General features: G+C 45.0%; 1 protein-coding gene across 1 annotated transcript in view; it reads right to left on the minus strand.

The window, feature by feature from the left end:
* Csrp2 (cysteine and glycine rich protein 2) overlaps positions 1-7,224 on the minus strand; it is a 19,994-nt gene extending 12,770 nt beyond the window's left edge. Inside the window, exon 1 of the mRNA XM_021205120.1 lies at positions 7,152-7,224. The gene's annotated coding sequence lies outside the window, so the exon portion shown is untranslated. The remainder of the gene's footprint in view (positions 1-7,151) is intronic.
* Positions 7,225-14,409: the final 7,185 nt, after the last annotated feature.

Here is a 14,409-nt window from a genome sequence, read left to right on the forward strand (position 1 = left end):
CTCTCTCTCTCTCTCTCTCTCTCTCTCTCTCTCTCTCTCTCTCTCTCTCTCTCTCTCTGTGTGTGTGTGTGTGTGTGTGTGAGCACACACGTGTGTATTAGATCTATTTTTATTTTATGTATTTGGGCAGTTAGTTTGTCTACACATGTCTATGTATTGGGTACAGTGCTAGAGGCCAGAAGAGGTCAACGGACCTGTGGAACTGGTATTTCGGCTGGTTTTGAGCCATCATGTGGGTCCTGGAAATTAAACCCCAGCCCTCTGCAAGAGATATGAGCCATATCTCCAGCCCCATAAACCAAGCCATTCTTCTACGGCTGGTTCTGTATTTGGCACCTTAAAGGAATGAACCTGTGCATTTAAGTGTACACGGAGGAGTGTAAGTCACCTGATCTAATATCAAGAGTTCGGGTGTCTCTGTGAATAAATCCAGATTTTTACATTGAAATGCTTCCAGCTTCAACACTTCCACATCAAAGCCTGCCTTGTTACCATAGAAACTTGTCTATTGTCTACTCTCTCAAAAGTGAACATTTTTATAAACCAGCCTCATCTGAGGCACGTTTGGGGGTGAGTGGCTTGTTAAAAGATACAAATGAGTGGTACTGTCCCTAATACAATGGGTCTTGGCACAGCTTGTATTTGAAAGCTGTGGTTAACCAGAAACTAGGCTGTAGCTCATGCTAGTCTGAGGAGTCTTTTCTTCCACTGCCCCAGCTACCTATGCAGTCTAATTTTCTCAGTTAGTAAACACGGTGGTGCCAAGGACGGATCCTTCAGGTCTCGGTAACCTGGTACCGGTTTCATCAGCCTCCTTCTAAGAAAGCCAGATCTTCACCCTGGCCCTGAGTAACCATGTAATGAACACAGTATAACACGGTGTATGTAACATAATGTCCGCCATTCCCCTGGTGAGAAGCAGGGGCAGCAGTACCTTCTTTATAGAGCTCCCAGAATTTGCTAGGACGGTGTGTAGAAGGCAGACACTCAAAGAACAGCGTCTCTCCATGTTTTACAATATTCAGCTTCTGTACACACAGAATTGAGAACTGAACTCCAGGCCTTGCACATTCGAGGCAAGTGCTCTACCACTGTGACAGCCCCCAGCCTAATTTTTACTTTTAAAAATGTTGAGACACCAAGATGTCTATGTTGCTTCTGTTCGCCATGAACTGCGAACCCCCTGACAGCCTCTCAATTAGCTGGGGTTACAGGCCTATGCCCCCAGGCCCAGAGGAATGTAAACGTCATTATAAATACTCTACTCTCTCTTTATCCTCCTAGCCCTGGCCTTTGATGGCATCTGACCTCATTCCCTCCCCCATCCAGTGACAACTTCTAAATTCATTTAAATTCATTTCTGTTCGTAGGTTCCTCTGGGGGAAGAGGCAAATTATAGGTGCTCTGTAATTGTTGTTTATGAAGAACTCCATATAAACATAATTCGACACTATATCCTGGGGGCTAAAGGTGAACTTCAATGAACACCTGTGTCACACAGATGGGACCGATGATCTGGAACTCCAACCACAGCACCAAATAAGGCATACCATGCTGCATACTGTGGCTTGGGAGCTGAAGATAAAGAGTTAGGGGCTAGAGAGACACCTCAGTAAGGGAAGAGTTTGCTGCACAGCATTGAGGAAGGCCCGAGTTCAGATTGTCAGCATCCACCCAAGACTGATAGCACACACTGTATTCCCAGAACTAGAGGTGCCAGCAAACAAGAGCGTATCAGGGGCTCTCTAGCCAACCAGTCCAGACAAAACCAAAACCAACCAACCAAAAAGCACTGAGCTCCATGCCTGGTAAGACCTTGTCACAAAAAGTATAAAATGGACAGCTTAAAGATACTGTCAGCCATCGGCAAACACACCCTCCCACACAGATACACACACAGAGACACACACAGACACACACACACACACACACAGAGACACACAGAGTTACAAGGAAGAGTGTCTGTTTCTTAGGGATTTGTTCTTTGGTGATAAAGATCTATAAGCAGGCTGGAGAAGTGACTCTGTGGCTAAAAGCACTTGCTGCTCTTCCAGAGGACCTGGGTTCAGTCCCTAGCGCTCACACAGCAGCTCACAGCCTTCTGTAGCTCCACTTGCAGTGAGTCTACATCATCGCCTGGACTTCTCAGGAACCAAGCACACCTGTGGTATACTTACATACATATATACATACGTGCATGCATACATACATACACATACATGCAAGCAAAACATCCATACACAGAAAGTGATTTTTAAAAATATGCAAACACGACTGCGACAGCACTGTCTGTCAAGTGCCTGGCAGCACAAACTCATGAGAACCTGACTTCAGGTCTCCAGTACTGACACAAAAATTGGCCATAGCAGCGTGTATGTGCAGTCTTGAACACTTAGGAAATAGACAAATCTCTCGAGTTCATTTGGCTAGCCATCAGAGCTGAATCCTTAATCGGCAGTGTCAGGCCATTGTTTATCAAAAATAAATAAATAGCCTGGCAGTGGTGGCCCACCAGCACTTGGGAGGCACAGGCAGACAGATCTCTTGAGTTTAGGGCAGCCTGGTCCACAGAGCAAGTTCCAGGACAGCCAGGGCTACACAGAGAAATCCTGTCTCAAAAATAAATAAATAGCCTGGCAGTGGTGGCCCACCAGCACTTGGGAGGCACAGGCAGACAGATCTCTTGAGTTTAGGGCAGCCTGGTCCACAGAGCAAGTTCCAGGACAGCCAGGGCTACAGAGAAACCCTTCCTTGGAAAACCCAAAATAGATAGGTAAACAAAGAAACAAACGATAAATAAATGAAATTAAAGTAGGCAGGGCTCAAGGAACATAACCACCATTAACATTCTGGTCTCCACCTGCATATGCACACACCCATACAAAAGTGTTTACATCACACATGTGTGAGTGTGAGCACGTGCGCACGCGCACGCACGCACACACACACACACACACACACACACACGCGCGCACACACACACACGATGTAAACAATTTTAGCATGGTTTTAATTTTACTGACATGGCCTTATCTTGTATATCCATGGCAGTGCATACCTTGAGAAGCCTAAGCTCAGTGGCAGTTGGACACTAAAGATCACTGTAACAATGTCTACCATGGACAGTGAAGTGCACACTACCTCAAGACTATTGACACAATGAATGTGGAAGTTAAAATCTGAAGTACTTAGGTCTGAATGTCAGTTCCCACTCCGTGACCCTACAAAGTTCATAACTTCTGAGCTTTGACACCTCGAACTGAGATATGAGATAGCAAGTCTAAGTGCCCGGAAAAGTGCCAGCCACTCCACTAAGGCCACCTTTTCTTTAGGGACACCTCCTGGTCAGGACATGATAGCAAGTTCAACCATGCAAGCCTGCTGAGGTCACTGGCCTCCAAAGTAGCAAACCAGACTCATGTTGAAGCTATCCCTAAAACTCTCCGGATTTCTTTCTTTCTTTCTTTCTTTCTTTCTTTCTTTCTTTCTTTCTTTCTTTCTTTCTTTCTTTCTTTCTTTTTTTTCCACAAGGACTTTAAAGTTTGAACATTCAAATCACTGAGAGTTCTCCATCTCTGAATTCCCATATTCCATGCACAGGAATAGATTCCTGCCCACCAGGAGCTCCTCCATGCAGTGTGGTCAGTGCCCTCACACTGTGACTTTTCAACAAGGAGCTCTTCCTTGTTCTCGCTGCTCACCAAAGTCTAGTTTCACCATGGAAAGAAACCTCCCTTCGACTGAGTGACCTTGGCCTCTTCATGTTAGCTAATGTGCATGTTGTCACCACAATGCCTTCAACGGGAGGACAGCAAAATTCTTGACATGGATGTGGGCAGTACCTGCCGGGTCACACTCTGTAATTAAACGCAGCTATGCTGTAAGTTTGGTAACCTCTGGGCCCAACATATCCCAGAGCAATCCCCAGTCTGTGAATATGACCAGATATTTCAGAACTATTCAAACAATTCAACATCTTCACCCTCTTTTCATGGAGAACCCGGATTTAGATGCCAAGATTCCTGCTTATTTGGTAAATGATAAAGATAACATTTTATCTGCTAGTTTTCTTATTTTAAACATGAAAATGATGCTGATTTGTATCATAAAGCCATTCTAGGATTAAACGATAAATGCAAAACACCCTTACAATAGTTAGTGTCTATTACATAGCAGGTAGTCATAATTACAAATACTCCCATAATATTTACCATAGTCATTTGTTGTTTATTAATATAGTCTTCACAACTAAATGGTAAGTAGGCATTACCATGATTCTCATTTTTAATGGCTGGAAAACCTGGTAAATATTAACTATGAAAACAAGATGACCAATCTGACTTAGAACACCAACAGAGCTCACTGGCAGCCACAGAGATAGTAGTACTATCATCTGTGCCTATGGCAAAGATTCATAGTATTTGCTATACTGGGTTCGATTCTCTCTCCATCTTTCTTTTGCGAAGCCACCAGGAAACCGTTCCTACAGTTAACTGTCAAGGCCCTTCACCCTGCTGTATCATAATCTGTCTCAACTTTATTACTAGGCAAAAGCAATTAGTGCTGTTGGCACAAGGAGCTCCTGAAAAATGCAAGGACCCGGTTAAGTCTCTGCAAATGATTCACACACAACACACTATGGCTCTCCCTCTACAGCTTACAACAATAAAATCTAACAGCCAGAAATCACACCTTGCTTCCCCTAGAATGCAGAATGGGAAGCGGTCCTCTAGATCTTGATTTTCAATGCAAGAAATTCAACTCCTTCAAATCTCAGTCACACGTGCTGGATCTTATATATTTAAAAACATTTTGGACCAGGCACAGATCTGTAACCCCAGCTAGTTTGGGAGACTCTGACAGTTCTAAAGATCTAAAAGTTCAAGGCCAGCCTAGTAAGCTCTGCAAAGTTTTGTCTCAAAATGAAAAATGAAAAAGGCGGATTGTGGCTCCATTCAGAGTCCTTGCTTAGTATTCATTCACAAGGTCCTAGGTTCAATCCCAATCCTATAAACAACACACAACAAAAAGCAACAGGTTTGGGGAAGAGGTCTGGGACACACATACAGGATTCCCTAGGTGTTATCCACCCGACAGGACCCAGGAGGTGACAAGCAAATGCCAGTCTGGGCAGTGATGGAGTCCTGAGGAAACCTCAGGAGGTCTGAGGATGGAGGGAAGGACTGGGAGATGTTCAGGTGGAAGACCCCTCTCTCTGGGAAGACTCCCACCAAGAACCATTTCACTCCAAGTTTCAGAAAGCGCAGGAAGTGGTCTAAAATCGCAAGCAATCCACCACATACATATCCCCAAGTTTGCACCTTGTACTTAGGCATTCCTTACACACACACCCTACCCACACACACCCTTTCCCTCTCCCCCACCACCCCAGCAAGGATGCTATTAGACCTATTTCATAAGACTGAGACCAGACAGTGTTAATGCATTAGGAACACCAAACCAAGGGGTACCGACTTGGGAGTGACGCTCTAGACTTGATTTCTGCCCTCCCCACATCACGCCTCCTCTCCCTTAGAGGGTCCCCTATCTCCATTTCATTCATCCATCTCATTTGAAGGCAAATGAAAACTAAAGGCTTGAGCTCTCCCTAGCTATGTATTGACAGGGTTATGCCTGGACCTAGTATCCTGTCCCCCTACTTGATACCTTTTAATGTTTATGCTATCTTTTAATAAAGATACAGTTTCCCCCAAGTCCAAGATTGTGCAACCTCACCAGGATGGCCCTCTAATCAGTACTGATTGATTTTAGCATGCTCTTGAACATACTCCATATCAGCCAAATTTTTCAAAATAAGATTGGGAGAAATCTGTTAACAATTTATGGTGTTTTTAAAAAAAAAAAAAACCGCATTGGCTAAAATCTGTTAATGAATATCTACTGCTCCCCACAACGGCGCCTCGTTTGTTCCTTCTTTCTTTATTCAGTTAACAAGTACTGAGGTGTGCTCCAACATATTCAAGATAACTAAGCAAACAGTGTTCCAGAGACTCATGGGATGTATACGTCTATGGCAACCTGGCTATAAAAAGCGGGGGGTCAAACAGCCTTGAGAAGTAATGAAGGAATTATCGGGAACAATTACAAGGGAATGGCGGAGACTAGAATCCCAAATGTCACTTGTGTGCAGTGTTGAGATTGGACGAGTCTCTCTTTTGAAATCTACCGTTTAAATCGTTCTTGAAGAATCTGGGGACAAGGATCGCTTCCTTTTTGGATTCTTTGGTTTTATGTAAGTAGAGATTTAGTACGCATTGGGAAAGTCAATAATTTAACTATTTTCGCTGCCCAAGTTAAAAAATTACTACACCCAGTATGTTCCCCCCCCCCCGTACTGAAAAGCATTTATAAAGTAAAAATGTATGCAGCCCAAAACAGGTCAAACCAAATGTTTACTCAAAAAAAGTAATCAGGTAAACAAAGTTCAAAGTCCTGGCTTCCAAGGGGGCAGAAGTTTCAAGAGCTCTCCCCTCACCTCATGGATGCCTGTAACCAGAATCTAGCTCTGAACCCATACTGTGACTTTTAGGACCTGTTGCAGAATTTCAGAACCAGGCAATGCTGTATCCTTGTTTGTACCTTAAAGGTAGAAAGCACCAGGAATGCTCAACTAGAATTTCACTATGGTTCCTTTTGTGCCGGGTGGGCAGAGACCACCGAACAAAGGCGATGGCCAGGAGCTCCTTCTCGCCAGAGAGAAGAACTGGAGCTCAGCGGGTATGGAGACGCCCACCACCCCAGAGCACCCACCCAATTCCCGAGAAAGTCCGCAGGGCTGGGCAGGCACACCCTTGGGGTACTGGAGCCCCGAAACTTCTAACCCTGTCCTATCCGAAGGGGAGAAATAGCCCTGGGAGAGAGCCTGGGGCTACAAAAAGAGGCATTGGCAGCCACGAGAAACTCCCAGTTAGCCTCTCTCCCAGGGAACAGGATGGGAAATTAAAGGTCACAGGGGATGATTTACCTGCCCCAAGGACACGAGGTCCCAGGGCAGGGATGGTCTGGGGGCGACAGCAGGTGTGCTAGTGGACCCCGCAATGGGGCAGAAGTGAGAGGATGAGTGGGAGTACAGTCAGGAGCAGGGGTGGGGATGACAGGGACCGCGGGGCGGCAGGCTTCCTAGGACTCACCCGAGTGGGAGGAGGGAGCACGCGGCGGGCGGAGCTAACGAGGTCGGACCAAGGGAAGCCGCGAGCAGATCCGGAGACTGGAGGGAGCGCGCGCGCGCCCGCTTTTAAAGACTTATGTTGGGCGTGGCCTCGTTCGTCACGCCCACCATTCGGTCACGCCCCTCGGGGTGTCCGATGGTCTCCGCCCGGCGCGCTGAGCTGGGCTCCTGCGGCGGGTTCCGAGCTCTGGCCCCGAGACAAAAGACCGGAATCCCGCCTCTTCCTGAGGCTTCCCGCGCGTCGGAGTCTCCCACCGTCTCCGGCTGCTCCTACCCGCCGGTCCCGGGGCTTCCCGAGCACTCAGGACCGGCCGGGAGCCAGCGAGATCCGGTGTCGCCCCGTGGGATTCCCGCCACCCTCTACTGCACAAACGCCATATGTTAGCCCCCGGGGTGCAGGGCTCCCCGGAACAGGATAGTCTCTGATCAGAATCCCAGCTTCTGGAATCCGCAGCTTTCCTGTCGCGAAAGAGCCGCATTCCTCATCTAGACTAAACAAATGACGTTATGAAAACACCTCATTCCCCAAGTGTTTTGCTTTCCCCCCACCACTCTTTGCTGAGGGGAGAAGAAACCCACAACCCCACGCAGGAACCCTGGCGCCAAAAGGTTTCGGATTTCAGTTTGCAATTGTTCCTAGTTGTCAGAAAAGCCCAGGGAGGCCTCGCCGGGCGAAGACAGCAGAAAGGACCTAAAAATCTGGGCTTGAGGTGACATATTGTTCCAGACAAAAAGCAAAATAATGTCATCTCTGTCTGGTTTGAATTCTAGGACATTTGGTGATCCACTTCTAGGTTATCAGTAGTGGGTTGCCCTAAGGATTAGTATTTGAAGAGAGGTGACCCCCCACCCCCCAATAGGCAGCGACCAAAACTACTACCCCCTCTGTCACAAATCGATCACCCCTTTCATCCAGGCGCAACATCATGCTATTAATAGCCTAGTTCTTTGGTGGGGGTTAGGATGACTTTAACTGATAGGTGCCAGTACCCTCATGTTGTGACAATAAAAAACGTCGCTTGTGTTGCCAAAGGCCCTGTTAGAAGGGTAGGAAGAGGCAGAGTTGAGGAACGCCCCTCTGGTGACAAAGTACAGGCCTGGTTTTATACCGTTTTATGTCCTATGCTGGGCCCAATCCAGAATAAGCTCGTAATTGCAGCCAGATTCTCTGTCCAAGTATACTGTCCAAAAACACTGCAAGTAGTGATTGACATCTCCCCCAGATTGCCGCAGGAGTTTGAAAGCATGCGTGCCTGCTGTGAGCTTTTCTAAATACTAGCAATTCTTACATTCAGGATTCCGATCTGTTTGCTTTACCTCCACAGCTTGCTGCACTTCTTACCCAAGGCGCTTCTGGTTCACTAAAAGAAGCAGGGCAGTTCATGTTCCGTTTTGTTTTGTTTTGTTTTGTTTTGTTTCAGCAAGCGATTATCCTTTTTCTGCTACTCCTGAGGTCCACTAGAGTGTCTTTGTGGAAGGGGCCTCAGGACTGAACCTGTTGCCTTTCTGTCAAACGATCTGCCCCTACATTCTAAGGTCAAAAACCTATCATGTGAAACAAAGCTATTTCTGAAAGTTGTGGTGGGTTTGAATGAAGATGGCCTCATAGGCTCACAGGGAGCCGCACTATTTGGAGGTGTGGTCTTGTGGGAGTGGGCGTGGCCTCTTTAGAGGAAGTGTGGTCTTGGGAGTGGGCTTGGCGGTTTCAGAAGCACAAGGTCCAGTGTGTCTCTTTCTTCCTGCTGCCTGCCCACCCAGATGTAGAACTCTCAGCTGCTTCTCCAGCCTCACAACTACCAGTGTGCTGCTGTGCTTCCCGCCACGATGATAATGGACTAAACCTCTGAACTGTAAGCCAGTAAATGGTTTCCTTTATAAGAGTTGCGATGTCTTTTCACAGAAATAGAAACCCTAAAACAAAAGTAGTTCTGTTGTTTGTTCTCTGTATAAATTTCAGTAAATCTGGGACTGGTGGTGTACATTGATTTTTTTTTTTTTAATGTATTTGTATTTAACTGTCAATACTTTAAAATATCATTTACTTATTTAAATGTTTAAACTCGGAATTTCAGTTGTGAATGTGAGTAAATTCTTTTAGCTTTTAAAATAGAAATGGTGGTAAGAAAAGGTGTGGCTTTCGAGTAGAACGCGTGGTTCCAACATTCAGCTCCGCAGTGTGCCAGCTTGGTTCTGAAACAGCCTCGCAGGCAGTGAGTCTCGACCTCCCTAACGCTGCAACCCTTTAATGCAGTCACTTGTGTTGTGATGAAATCAGCCCCAGTGACATACATCTTCCAACAAGGCCGCACCTTCTAATCCTTCTCAAACAGTGCCATTCCTCTGTGACTCGACACTCAAACTTATGAGCTCATGGAGGCCATTCTTATTCAAACCATCACATCTATAAGATAACACTATGCAGCTTGTAAGAGAACAAATGACATGCTGTATGCAAAATACCAAGCATAGCATCTGGCCCCAGGGAAGTACTCGCTAAGTGATTGTTATGTTAGAAGTGGATATCATAAAATCCTGTTTTGCTTTTCAAAGAAAGAAACAGAAGTTGTCTTCTGCTAACTGGTCATGATACCTTCTTAAAGGTTTTGAAGTAGAAAGGTGTTAAGTGTTCTCTAAAACAACTAGGAGATTTAGTAGAAAGAGCTTTGTGTGCCTGGAGAAGGGCTAGTTGGAAAAATTCGACTTTGTGGGCAAGACTAAGTCCTCCTTACTGCCGCATAGTTCTGATCTGTTTGACCCCTTCAACCTTGAAGGCAAAATGGAAGGTTTAAAAAAAAAATGTCTAGAAGGAGATTTCATTTTCCTCACTGAAAACAGACAGTGCTTGTATAACAGATCCTTCCATGTCTGGAACCAATTTTCAGTCAAAATTCTGTGCCAAGGTCAGTGTCCTGAGGCAACTTGAACCAAGGCTGAGTTCCTTTAATACCTTGTGCTTGAAGCTTAGACTTTTCAAATAGTCAGACTGTTTCCTTTTGTTAGCACCTTTCCTCCAAATATGCCAATCAAACGGCAGTGATGATAGACACCCATTCTTAAATCCATCCTGAACAAAGCAGGTGGTTCCCATTTTGCTAATGGGCAATGCATAAAACAAATAAGCAAGGCAGCTGCTCTTGGGCTTAAGTCAAGTAGCCGTGGTGGGGATTTTAGTGTGTTGGTGCTAGCTGTGGGGATGCTCGCCGAGGCGTTTTTCTGACAGAAAACACTTTACCGTTCCCCGTGTTTAAATTCTGAGAGCAGAGAATCTCATTCTTGGTACTTGTCATAGCTGTGTATTTTTAAATCTGTCACAGACTCCTGTTCTCCCATCTAACTCGCTCTCATCAGTGGGCACACATCCCCTTTCATATCATTATCTTTTCTTACCATATCTTTTATGCCTTCTTTTAGACAAGGGTTCCCTGACTTTCCCAGCTCTGTGTATACTTTGTTGTTGTTGTTGTTGTTGTTGTTATAATTGAGTTCTAGTTCCACACATGTGATAAGGCTACGCTTTTCACCTGTGTTTCAGCCCCTCCAATGTCGGGTCACTTTCCCGTCTTTTCGGTTGTCGGCATCAGATTCTTCACTGGCATTCACAGTCACATGACAACATTACCTCAGCCTTCCATCTGCTTCGTCTCAAAATGTCTGCCTATGTTTTCTCTAGAGTTGGTATTTATCATGCCTGGGCTTGGGGGATGGGCGGCTTTCCCACTTCGCAAATGCTCGTTGGATCGAGTGTCCTCTGTGACTGTCTGATTTGGTTTGGATTTGAGCCATGCCTTGTTGTAGTATACAGAGCGGTGGCAAGTTCCCGACCTTAAGTGGTTCTCCTCCCTTGATCTCACCAAATGCTCGGACAATAGTTATCTCCCTTTGTGCCTGGCTTATTTAGAATTTAACCCGGTCCCATTGCTTTTCAACTTCTGTTTCTGGGGCTTCTTTTCAGATGGCAAAAATGCTGTCTATCTTATAGTCTAAAAAAAAAAGCCTACAAAAGTGCCCTCAATCCTTGTGTTAGGTATTTGGGGTCTCTTCTCTGTATCCACTCCCCTCAACCCATTGAGGGCCTGGATAGTTTCAGGGAAGTGATTCCACAGACCTCATTTAGGGTGGAGCAGTGCAGCCAACCATGGCACCTGAATGATGATGAGAATGGAGAGCCGGGGACACTCAGAGCCCCCTGGAAAGTGTTGGATGCATAAAGGAATCCTAGAGGTGTTATGGCTTCCTAGGGAGCTGTACCTCTAGAAACCTGACCCAAGAAGGAGTCTACACAGAAGACAGAGAAGCAGCTGAGAACGAAACAGCTGAGAACACCTCCACGCGAGGTTTGTCTGCCTTCAGTCTCTCTTCATTAGGGCAGCCAGTGAGTTCCTGACAGTCAGTCTCTTTTGTCATGGGTTTTCTGAGACTTCAAGTGAAGGCTCTTGACTAACTCGTGGTGGTAGCTGGAAACCACATCCATAATTTCTTTTTCAACACCATTACCTTTAAAAGGTCAGACTTAATATTTCCTTTCTCTTAAAAGCTTGCTTCTAGAAAATAAAGTATGTGGTTCTGAGATACAAATAAAAGAAAAATACAGCACTCGGGAGGCAAAGATGGGCGAATTTCTGAGTTCGAGGCCAGGTTGGTCTACAAAGTGAGTTCCAGGATAGCCAGGGCTACACAGAGAAACCCTGTCTCGGAAAAACCAAAAAAAGAAAGAAAGAAAGAAAGAAAGAAAGAAAGAGAGAGAGAAAAGAAAAATACTTCATAGTTAGACATGCTGGACAAGCCTGGGAAGTGGAGGTAAGAGGATCAGTTCAGAAAGGTGTCTTCAGATACACACATTTAAAAGCAGCCTGGATTGTGTGAGATGTGACCTTAAGATAAACAAGAAACACAAGACTTCTCTTCACTCTTCCCCTATTCTCTTATTCTCACCCTCATACCTCTTTTCTGATTGTGTAACTGAATCCACTGGGTTTGTATCTTGAATAAAAGGCCTGAAACAAGAATGTCCCTGAAATGAAAGGGGAGGAAAAGATTTAACACCTATAATAAGCCAGCAGAGCACTCAAGTTTAAGAACAATCTCTCTGCCTCTTAATCTTAGTGTCCTATTGCAGTGACGAGACAAGGCTGTAATGGCAACGCTCGTAAGAGAAAGCATTTACTTGGGGCTTGCTTATAGGTTCAGAATCTTCATCTGTTATCATCATGGTGGGGAGCATGGCGACAGGCAGGAAGGCGTGGTGCTGCAGTGGTAGCTGGGAGCTTTACATCCTGATCTGCAGGCAGGCAGGCAGGCAGGAAAGAGAGACAGAGACAGAGACAGAGACAGAGACAGAGGCAGAGAGACACAGAGAGATGGGGGAGGGAGAAAGGCTGAGACTAAGTCTGGAGTCAGATTTTGAAACCTCAAAGCCTACCCCCTGTGACACACCTCCTCCCATAAGGCCACACCCTCTCCAACAAGGCCACACCTCTTAATCCTCCCCTAAAAGCTCATGAGCTAAGGACTAGGCAGGCAATCTAAGGGGATCATTTCATTCAAACCACCAGTTCTCAACAGAGGAAGGGTGGGGCATTTTAGTCAGATAGTCTATATACACTCCCACGGAAGAGCATCATAGGGTAGGCACTTTCCTAAACTTGCTCAGCTTAAGCAGAAAAGTCAGAAGACACATATTGTGATATGCTTAGCCGACTGGCATGGAGCAGGTATTCAGAAGGTTAAAATGGCAGACAAGAAGACTCTTGGGCATGGTCAGCCTGCATCATAAAGATGCCTGACAGAAACACTTCTGGGCACACTCAATTTGCCTTACCAATATGGTAGACACAAATGCCTTTGAGCACAGCCAGTTTTCCCCTAGAAATGTTTAAAAGGAAGGAAAGGGTACTAAAGGGTACTAAAGGGTATGCTGGATTTAGTGCTTAGTGATGCTTTGCCTTGCTTTGTGATTGGCTATGCTTCTTACATGTGCTATAGGGATGATGAGCGTCCGTGTTAGGAAGATGCTCAGGTGCCTTAAGGAGGGATAGAATAGTGAGGAACAAGGACCCCTGGCCAATGGGGGCTAAGAAGTGAAAGTCCTTAGTCAACAGAAACAAGATTAAGCTTGAGTCCTGATAAACAAAATGGCTGAGTCCCTTGTTCATGTTAAGATTAAATAAAAACATATTCATTTATCTACCAATTTTTAAGAAAAAAAAATCTTAGACTGTCCAATAGGTCTTATCACAAAAATGTATTTCCCTCACTCAGCAAAATACTAGAAAAATCAGTATAACTCTGGATTTTAAAATTAATTTACAGGTATATAGTTCATTATAAATGTAGGTGATGAGATTTCCATTTATGTGGGTCACTGAACCGAAGTCCGGAGAAAACCTCATAAAAATGTCTACTTAAGGTGTGTGTGTGTGTGTGTGTGTGTGTGTGTGTGTGTGTGTGTGTGGTGTTTCTGTGGGAAAGGAGGTAGGGAAAGTTGACTCAAATTTAGAAACAATGAATTATGTAATTAATAAGTACTGTATTGTCTAGGGCATATGCCTGCAAGGATTTTTGTGCAATCCTCACACATAGGATTAAAAAATCATTTGTAAAATGAACCTTTCCTCATAAGAGAAAATAAAATCTGTCATATCTCCTCGGCTCTTACATCATAAGAAAATTGTTGAGCTATGGAGGAAAAGTTAATGCTTAAAAAAAAAAAAACTACTTCCTATAAATTGTGCAATTATGTGCTTAGAAAATCTACAGGCTTAGAGTTTACTTTAAATGTTATTAGACTACAGTGTTCCAAAAAGAGTGTAGGACAGCAGTTCTCAACCTTCCTAATGCTGGGACCTTTTAATACGGTTCTTCCTGTCTTGACGACCCCTAACTGTAAAGTTATTGGGTTGCTACTTCATGACTGTAATTGTGTTACTGTTATGAATTGTAATGCAGATATCTGATATGTGACCCCAAACTCCGACCCCTCGTGAGGTCCCCTCCCCTCAGACTGAGAACTGCTGGTATAGAATGATGTTATTCCCATTCCCAATTCTTTTTATGGGGATTTTGTTTGTTTGTTTGTTAGTTTGTTGCTGTTGGCTTTTGGTTTTGGTGTTTTGTTTTGTTTTGTTTGAGACAGGGATTCTCTGTGTAGCCCTGGCTGTCCTGGAACTCGCACTGTAGACCAGGCTGCGCTCGAACTCAGAGATTCCCCTGCCTCTGCCTCT

This window comes from Mus pahari, chromosome 9 (assembly GCF_900095145.1).
Source record: "Mus pahari chromosome 9, PAHARI_EIJ_v1.1, whole genome shotgun sequence".
Classification (NCBI taxonomy): domain Eukaryota; kingdom Metazoa; phylum Chordata; class Mammalia; order Rodentia; family Muridae; genus Mus; species Mus pahari.